Raw genomic sequence first — 10,745 nt, 5'->3', positions numbered from 1 at the left:
CAAGCTTCCTTCTCCTTTTCCAACTACAAATACACATAAAAGGGCACCAAAAAGCTCAAGAACACTCAAATAAGGCTTAGGGTTTCGAGTTAGGGTTTTCTCTGGGTTGGGTGGGACGATGGGGGCTGGTTGAGGTAGAATAAGTTGTTTAAATAGGGTGCAAACTCTAAATATTAGGGTTTCATCCAGACAGCTTCTACTCATCGAGTCGGTCTCCCGACTCGTCGAGTAGATCATTAAACTTCCCCGTTAAAATCAAGTCTACTCGACGAGTTGGGCCTCCAACTCACCGAGTCCCAGAGCAAAACATATACTTATTTGAATTTAAATACGTACCAGGAACCAGGTATTACAAAAATGATGGGGCATCCCCTGCTAAAAATGTTTTTCTTGCATTTCCACCACCACAAGTGAAGCATCTAGCACTGATCCAGGCTGCTGAACTTATTGGAAAAAAAGAAGAAGAAAATTGTGCATCCACTTGATGTGACACCAAGCAACCATGTTGATGGGCCAAATGGATCCAAATTCTTATCTATCTCTTTAAAGAATCAATTGAGCAGTGGTGGATGTGTCTCAATAGAAGTATCATATATACTGACCCAATCTCTTGAACCTTTCCCTGTAGAAATAAGTCAGTCATAACCTCAATTAGTCTTATATCGTGACAATGCTTTAATATTATCACCATATGTGATTAAACAACAAACAACAATCATTAGAACACCAAGCACCAAAGTTGAATCATTTACAAGAGTGGAACCTTCATCCCAAATACACACTAAGTTGAAGTATGGACCTTATGAGAACCAGTCTCCTTATTCATACACTCCTATACTTGTTCATTTTGAGAATAACAATCCATTTGCTGTGGTTGAGGAACTTGTGAGGGAAGTTGATGTCATAATGCTAGGAAAAGTTTTTGTGACATCCCCAAAATCTCGGCCAGAAAAGACCGATATCATTTATGCTTTTTAAAACATTTTCAGAGTAAATCCATTTGATTTTTAAAAGAGATGCGGAATTTGTTCCCAAAAACAAGACATGATAAGATAGATATTTATCAAAACATTTCATATAGAAATATGATTTCATTTCATAACCAAAAGTCGGGATGTCATGTTCCGATACAGATCACAAAGCATAAACGATTACATTACAAGTCATTCAACAAATATATACATATGCAGACTTGTAAACAAAAATAACTTGATGATTCGCCTATTCTAAGCTCTTGCGCCACTTCCTGTAATACAATTAAATTGAGTGGGTCAGGCTTGGGAGCCTGGTGAGCATATAGGGTTTTCAAACCCACAATAATTATATTTAATTTTCAACATTTAACAATAAACCCGATTACCCATTCCCGTTATCCTCACCTTACGTTCCTAAAAATAACGTCTATTATAAGGAACTTATTTCAGGATTTTCATCGGGACGGACATTACTGCAGAGGGGCTTCCTCAACAATAAGTGTCCTAAAGGCAACCATGTGGGGGATAGAGTACACCGGTGAACACGTCGTTCACAACACCTACAGGTAATGAGCCTGCTAGTGTTCCACAGGACAGTCTAGAATAGTTCGTGGTCGTCATCCATACTCTGCTGAATGACTAGAATAACACCAATAACACCGAGGCCTCTCATCTGTTTATTATACGCCAATTATCTACCCATGTTCTACCCAACATATTAGTAGATAAAAATATACATTTTTATACACTGTTTAAAAACCTGTATAGCATGCTTTAATCAATACATATTCCACATAACAGATGAGGCATACACACATAACACGTATTTCATAGAGAATATACATTCACACATATAACCACAAAATATATACACGTAGCACGTATTTTATATTAAATACTTCATAATATTGCGTTGGAGAGAAAATAACTACACACTCACCTGATCAGAAGATGATCCGACAGTACTACGGCTTATAGAAGTAGCGTCTCTCCGTAGATCTGGAAGATCTTCACAAAAACCGGCTCCTCGCGGGCAGGGCTTCGGCTCGGGAATAACGCTCTTCGGGATTCTCGGGGCTTCGGATCTCGCTTCGGGGCTCGGGGATAATACCGGGGCTTCGGGGTATAATCGGCACGCAAATCGAGGCAAAAGAGCTAGAGAGAATGAGGAATTTGCAAAAGAAAAGAAGCTGCTTCGGACCTCCTTTTATAGCCTGATCCTCGGGGTTACGCGGGGCGTAACTTCGGGGGTACGCGGGGCGTAGTGCTTCGCAGATCGTCAGCGCTTACGTCACCGGTCCATCTTCGTCATTGCATACGACTCACTACTCCGTAGAACTCGAGTGCCCTACGCTATACGCGGGGCGTACAGCAGTACGCGCTGCGTACTTCGGATAGACCGCCTCGCTTCTCTTCGGATAATATCGGGGTTAAATTAAAATAAATATTAAATATTTATTAAAACTTCAAAAATTCCTATCTCCTTCATACGAACTCCGTTTTCGACGTTCTTTATATCCACGCGAAGGTGAGACTACGTTCTACAACTTTCGTTTAGACTTCTTCGGCTAATTTTGACTTTCATTTTTATTAATTATTTTTAGAAGGCTCGGACTGGAAAACTTCGTTATAAAATCATAACTTCTTCGTCCGACGTCCGTTCTCGCCTATCTTTTCATCGTTTCGCTACTAACAACGAGATCTTCGATTCTCATTTAGATTGATCCGGCTAGAAATCGCTCGATCTCAAATCGAGTATTCGGGCTGCATACTGCTAAGTCAAAACTTAGAAAAATCATAACTTCCTCATACGAAATCAGATTTGGGCGTTCCTTTTATGCACGCTCTCGGTTTAACGAAATCTACGACTTTCGTTTAGATTGCTAAGGCTAAATATCGCTCTATCTTAAATTCATATTCTACGTCACTCGGCGTCGTGCCGGTTCCATCGCGAAACTTCGACAGGTCATAACTTCTTCGTTATAACTCGGATTTTGGCATTCCTTATATCTCCGGAATCCTTGTTTCAACCACTACAACTTTATGCAAAGATATCGGGCTTATCTTACACTTTAATTTTGACGCTTTATTTTATTCTTAATTTAATTACATCACATAATTAAGCAAATAAACACATAACTCACATAATACACAAATTCACAAATAATACATTTTATTATTTCAAATTGGGGTTACAATGGTTAACCTAGACTATTACATTGCTAAAAATGGCAAGCCTAGAAACACGGGCGTTACAGTTTTGTTGCCATTTTTTAATAACAATTGTTATTAAAAATGACTTTTTTGTTCTTTCTTATGTCACGAAAGAGGAACAAGAAACCATTTATAATATATAATAAAAAAAAAGTCATGATAGATCATTTTCATGAGTGGATGCTAAACCTGGAAAAGTCAATAATCGATCTGATCCTTCTTGAATTGATTTGAATGTATGAAAATGAGATGAACAGAAAACATGGGCATAAAAATTGGAAGGCAGTGCCTTTTTATCCTTCACGCAAGTGTAAGACCAGGTGTAAGAACATGTAGTGATAATCAATATCCTATTTTTCACACTATTTGGTCTAAATACGCATGAAATTGCAAATGGGTCTGGGTTCAAAAGGCTTTAAAGATTGAAATCCAAATGCAAGATTTATAAAACGAGCCACTTAAAATCCAGAAGTGAAATCTGTTTTATTGTAAGTTAAACAACTACATACTACTTTTCAGCTAGAAAAATTATCAAACACGTTACATACATACAAGAAAAAGGATGCTTTAAACCAATCGAAAAATATAAACAAAAGAAATAAGTCTAAACATGTGAGATAAAGAGGAGAGTAATATTTGCATACGTGAAATTAAAAATACGAACCCAGATTTGCCAAGTCTGTATAAAAGTCATGAAGTTGTTCTTTTTTTGGTGACTATAAATCATCGTATTCTAGGATCGATCCATGGAGGCGGAAGCATCGGTGGAGACTGAAGTGTTGGGGAGATTAGTATATCAGTAGAGGGGGTAAAATTAAGTTGGAACCCTAATCATACCAGAAGAGATATTTGAACGAAAGGGTTTTTTGAACCCTTTCCCACTCACGATTAGTCTAGCTATATTGTTGATGGCGATGGCAGCAGTGGTTCCACCAACCTCTTTGGTTCGTTACATGGAGCGGTGGATCGATCGTGTTACTATGCTGATGATGGAGGAATCTTGGTGCCAAATGTGGGGAAGGAATGAAGACGTATGTATGGATGGTGACGAGGGTTCAGTAATTTTGTAGGGTTGAAAAACTAATTCCTCCTATTTAAAAGGATATTAAATGTTTTAATCATTTTCCATAATTAAGTGTCATCAAGATTACTATTATACCCCTAATCAGATTTTTTAAATGATTGGTCTACAATCATTCCTACCTCCACATAATATTTAGTTAGAATACTTGAACATACCTCTCTCTCTCTCTCTTTATATATATATATATATATATATATATATAGAGAGAGAGAGAGAGAGAGAGATTCCGTTGAGATTAAAAATAAAATAGAGATGTTGAGATTCAACCCAAGCCACGTATTTCACATCTGCCGCTTTAACCCTCTGGTGTATCGGCGCGGCGGCCTAGTATAATCATAAATGATTATACAGCGTCGCCCTTCCTTTCTCCACTACCACCATCCCCACCACCATAACCACCACTGCCACCACCACTACCACCACCTCTGACACTGACCGACCCCACCATTGTCCAATACATTCATTGGCGAGTGCCATTTTTAGTAAAATTGTCCAAGACATGGAGGTTCATTTCAACATCACGATTAGGCAGAAAACAATTTGTGAGTGTTTAAGGGCCCCACATGCTCAGGATTTACTTATGACTATTCCTATAGATGGTCTTGGCCAGCATATGTCGTCAGTGGAGTATCGTGCCATCCTCAAGTATGGCATTATAATCCCTTTATTTCCAGCTGATGATACTTGCCCTACTTGTTGCAAGACATGCTTGGACTCCTTTGGGGAACATGCAGTTCATTGTAAAGAGCTACTGGGTTTCAAGTACGGATACAATCGGGTTATGGATGTTATTTTCGACATATTTAGGTACGTTGGGGTTTCTGCCAAGAAATATGCACTTGTGAACTTTCTGACTGGCCCATTGGAAGGAAGATCAACATTTAGATTGGCTGATGTTTTAGTATTTAGATGGGCTGGAGGGAAGCACGCATGTGTGGATCTAACAGGGGTTTCTCCTCTTGTGGGATTGGGGAGTGGGGCTTTTACTGTGGGGCAAGTATCTTTAAAAACCGCATCATGCAAAGTGGTAAAATATGAGAAAGCGTGCATGGAAAATCAACACACGTTTATACCTTTTGCATTTGATACTTTCGGTTTCCTTGCGTCAGAAGCTGTTGAGCTACTCAATAGAGTCCAACGGGTCATGTATAGTAATGTTATGACCCCAAGATCTATAGATGTTGTTTTTAAATGAATTAATTTTGTCATCCAAAAAGGGGTTGTGGCATAGTTTGTTGCTCGTTTACTCGCTATGTCTGTGTAAAACTTTCTTCTTTAATGACATAATTAATCTTAAATCCAAACCAGAGTGACTTGTTTGTTGGTTAATAACATTAACATAAAGTGTTCGGCATAGAGCACTTGAGAACGTTTTGAACAGAAAGTCTCGTTTAGCACTACAAACTTCTAACTAGGGATGAGCATTTGGATCGGGGAACCAGCCGGAACCGGAACAGGATCCGGATAGAACCGATCGGGCCGGGACCAGCACAATATTTCTATGGATTTTTGGAACCGGCAACCGCAAAAACCGGTATAATCGGAAAAATCTAGAACCGTATGTTGCTATTTCTCGCGGACCGGTTCGGTTCCTATTTTCCACCAAGTTCGGTTCCCGAGCCGGTTCCGATGCTCATCCATACTTCTAACGTTAAGTTTAAACAAAATGCTACAAATTCAAATACCACTTCATGTAGCGTTAAACAAAACACCAGAAACTACAAACTACCCGCTAGCACCTAGTTTTGCCGAAGATATACAAAATATTAATACTTCCTTCATGTATCATTTACTTACACCAAATGTTGGTTTTTTCATAAAGGGTATTGATATTTCCACTGTTACTTTTTGCATCTTTCACTGAAATTTACGTTGATTGTCAATTTTTCCCATTATATATATAGATTAATTTCAAACCCCCTTAGGGAACAGTTCTTTGATTTTATCGGTTGCCCTTTTTTCTATTTTTTGTAGTTTCTGCTTTTATTTATTCACTAATTTTTTATAGTGGATTACATGTGTCTTCACCTCTACCCCTGCTATCTATGTATTCGTTTTCCTGCTTCTTTCACCGCCCATACACACTTTTCTCGATGTTCCCCACCGCTTTCCATTCTATCATCCACCAATCTACGAACTACCATCCGTTCTTCTATGCCTCATCACTGCCCGATCCTTCCACACCTACCGAATTCTTCTTCTTCTCTGATTATCACTCTATCTCTTCCCATTTCATTCTGCTTTCAAGAAACCATCGGTGATGCCGTCTCTCACCGTCAAAAAATTATTTTGTCAAAATCGTCACAGCAAAAGAAACCTTTAGTGGGTCAAACAAGTTATCGTCAGTCTCTCTTCAGATTCTTCAAAGACGTAGTGTAAATGGTTCTATGTGTTTTCTCTTCATCTTTTTCTCTCTGTCGCATAAGGTCCTCTTTAACATCAACAATTGTACAAGTAAGTTTAAATTTCGTTTTTTTTTTTTTTGTTTTCTTATAATTTGGAGCCCTAATTTGCTTTCATACATTCTTATACTAAATTGAGTGTAATTTTCAGCAGTTAACAAGGTACATGTGATTGAAAATAAGGAAGGACTTGATTTCTCCCATTCCAACTCCCCATTTGTTTTTCTCTCCTATGTTGACGAACATCTGTGGAAATTTGGTCTCAATCGATTGTGCTTGATGATCTTCAGGGAAAAGCTACATTAGAATCGATATATACCACCCCTACCTTTTGATATCTTGAGTAAAAAACCCTTATCCCCTCTCCCTCTTACGTATTCTTAAGTTTTTGTACCTCTAATTAGCATTAGTAATTTAGGTGTTAGTCGATTATGGGTACGAAAAATGAAACCAGACTGCCTTCGTTCTCATTCAAGACATTAATTTTTACTTTCTTTTAGAGGAATTTGAAAAATGATGCTAATATGGTTATAAGAGATTCTTATAGAGATGTGGAAAGCGATCATACTTTAGTTAAACATGTCTTCTACATGGTGAAGATCAATCACAGGTGAAATAGGAAAACCCTTCGAATTAGTTATGAATTTTTCTACAGTTAAATAAGACTTTTAGGAAATTTTAGGTTGATTGTGTTCTTTTCACATCCATGTTCATCTTTCTTGGCAGGGCTTTTTCTGTTGAAAGGGCTCCAATTGGTAATTTAATACAAGCTCTTGGAGTCTATTGATGACAAAAAGGTACGGTTTTATTGCTTCTTCAACAAAACAAATAGAATATTAAATCTCAACGACAAAGACTAACATCAAGGGAGGTTCTTAAATAAGTTGTCTTACAAGTAAAAATTATGTAAAGATGAATCTGAAAAGTAACCACATGGTTAAACTCGATACTTCTGATATAGAATGGAGATAGAAAGAAGTACTTTTAAATCACTCGATGAATTTCAAAGTGTTTCTGGCCATCCAAGGGTTTCCCAAACATGTGCACACACATGCTTTCCATCTTCGTGTCTTTTTGCCAATAGGGCTTGAGTGACCTTGAACTTTTCAAGTCTTCGAACACGTGGGTCGGGAAGAATAATTGGAGCAGGTGGAGGAAGTGAAACATGATTTCTATTTCCACAATCCAATCGTGGAACATCATCTTCAAGTGGAAAGCTTTTTCCATGGGATTTGGGAGAACCATAGTTAGAATCAGACATCTACAAAATGGGAGAAAATTCAAGTTAGTTGATTGAGTCCTTAATAAAACACCCAAATGAGATATTAAGGCTAGGACCCAACACAATATTCTACAACTCGGAAGAGGGATGTTGTAATCTAGTTGCAAAACATTTGAAGGTAGGTAAATGACAATTTACCGATTTTCACCATGAAAAACGAAAAGGAAATTTAAGTTTTAAATGAATTGAAACTCCTAGATCTTTTGAGATTCATTGAACTTTTCAATGGCATGTTTAATCTCGATTATGCCCTTCAAGTTTGTGACTGGGATGTCGAGGATCACAAACAAGGTGTGGATAACCATGCAAATTAGCTTGGTACTATCGAAGACGTTTATCACCTAATCAATGTGTCGGTTAAACAAACACACTCCATTGATCTGTGATAATCTACGAGCCACCCATTTCCATTCTTCATTGGTCCCATATTAGTGTGTCGGTTAACCACACACGCTCCACTAACGACCAACAAGGTGCAATGTGTAATATCATGGATTAGCACCAACTCCACATTTTTCCTAAAGTAACTAAGATTTAGGAATTTATAAAAGCATTTAGTTACTTCGTATTTCATTATACTTATAATGGAAGGTTGTGTCATATCCTACCCGTTCGGCTAACGACCCTCCACTAGTCAAGAGTGCGGTGGGTAAGAGTGGATACCCATTCAATCGCCATTTTATAGGCAATTTCCTTAAGCACCCCTTATAGAATAGCTTCGTGAATGAAGCCTACTAACGGTAAGACTGGCCTTTTACTTATACTTATATAATATATTAGACTTTTAATTTTATATAGTATAAGGGTGTATTTTACACTTTTAAAGTACTATGTGGTCTAATTTAACAAAATTATACTTTTAATTTAATTAAATACAAACCATCTCATTATGGATTTATTAACTCTCTTTCAATTATACACTTAATTAATTTAATAAAATCATAAGGGTGTAATTTGAACTTTTCAAAATACTAGGGTTTAGAATTTAATATTTTCAAAATTAATACTTTTTACTTAAATGTTAAATTCCAAAACTTGAGGACAAATTTTGAAACTTTTCAAAACTGTAGGGATTAGAATTTAAATATTTCAAAATTAAACTTTTAATCAAAAATTTAAATTCCAAAACTTGAGGACAAGTTTTGAAACTTTTCAAAACTTCCTAGATCAAATTACAAATAATTCAATTAATCAAATAATTAGTGATTGTCTAAATTTGACCTAATTCAATTTCCTTACAAGATAATTCAAATCAAAACTACAAATAATTAATCTTTATCTTATAAAACAAGTAATTATCTTAATTTTGACAATTATCTACTATTTGGATTAGGGTAATCAATACCATAATGAAAAAAAAAGCGGATTTTATCTGGAAAAACAATTTATGGTAATTATCCAAATCAAAATATGGCAAAAATTTCGAGATTGGCCGTCAGAACTGAGCTCACGTCGTGAGCCTTGTCAGAACCCAAAAAACGAAATTTTTTTCATCTTTGAATGATCAAACATAGCATCAAATACATTAGATAAATAGTCTAGGCTCTGATACCACTGATGGGTTTTGAGCATTATATTAATTCTATGGTGTACATGCAAACCCTAAAGCTTTGGATCTAGTTTATCTAGTTGTACATGCAATAATCATCCAAAGCTCATAAACCTTAGATCTAGCATACTATAATTGAAATTAACATATGATTAGGGTTTAGATCTTACCTTGATTGTTATGTAGCAATAACAATCACAAAACTTCTTAATCTTGACTTCTGAAAGCTTAGTGTCTCAAATGTTGCACCTTTAATGGAGTCAAAAACACCATAAGCAACAAGACGAACAAGGAGAAAGGGAAGAGGCACCAAAAATGTTCTAGGGTTTCTCTTAGAAGTTTAGGGATGTTTTTAGCTTGCCCAAGGGTTCCATTTATACTTAGGCTTCTAGGGTTACCAACTAGGAAACCCTAATCCAACTGCTTAATCCTTAAGCAGCCCAAAGACCCTTCCAGAAGGCCCTTGGACGATTTCTATATGGACCTCCATATAGAATTCGTCCATGCTTCCTTTATGGATCCTAAGCCGAACTTTGTAACTATCTTATAATTACAGTATCAGTACCCTTTATTTAATTAATCTCTTTTAGCCACAAAATTAATTCTTAATTAATTCTTAACTAATATTAATTAAACAATGTGATTTGTCCTTTAATATATTATTCTTATAATATATTAGTAAATTATAATTAATCCTCTTTCTCCTTAATTCATCATATCAGTTGCTATGGTGAAGACAACCCAAAAGGATCATGCTCATAATCGGGTCAAGTACATACCAAAATAGTTATGGGCTTAGACACTTAATCCAACAGAGAAAAGCAACTATAAACCTCTCCATTCCTTAAGATCAAAGTAGGATGTCTTAATATGATCATTTGAGAAGTACAATGCAATATTTTAGTTTCAAAATTAAAAAAAAAACAGATACGTTTAATATTATAAAGTTCATTGTTATTGTTATAGTAATGAACTATTAAAACCAGATCAATTATGGTAAACAACTTCTAAGTTAGCTATCTTCTTTTCCTTACTTCTACTTATTATATAAGCTTCTTTTCCCTTTTAACCTTTATACTCAAGTTAAATGTTAAATTACTCCTTCCATTTCCAACATTCTTAGGTCAAGATTCGGTATCTAGAAATGTGAAAAAAAAAGGTGAAAGAAGGTACAGAGCTATAGTGGCGATGGAATTTCAAAATAAGCGACTAATCTACATGTTTTTCTTTTCTTTCTTTT

The sequence above is a fragment of the Lactuca sativa genome, chromosome 9, assembly GCF_002870075.4.
Source record: "Lactuca sativa cultivar Salinas chromosome 9, Lsat_Salinas_v11, whole genome shotgun sequence".
NCBI lineage: Eukaryota > Viridiplantae > Streptophyta > Magnoliopsida > Asterales > Asteraceae > Lactuca > Lactuca sativa.
This window is presented reverse-complemented; position numbering follows the sequence as displayed.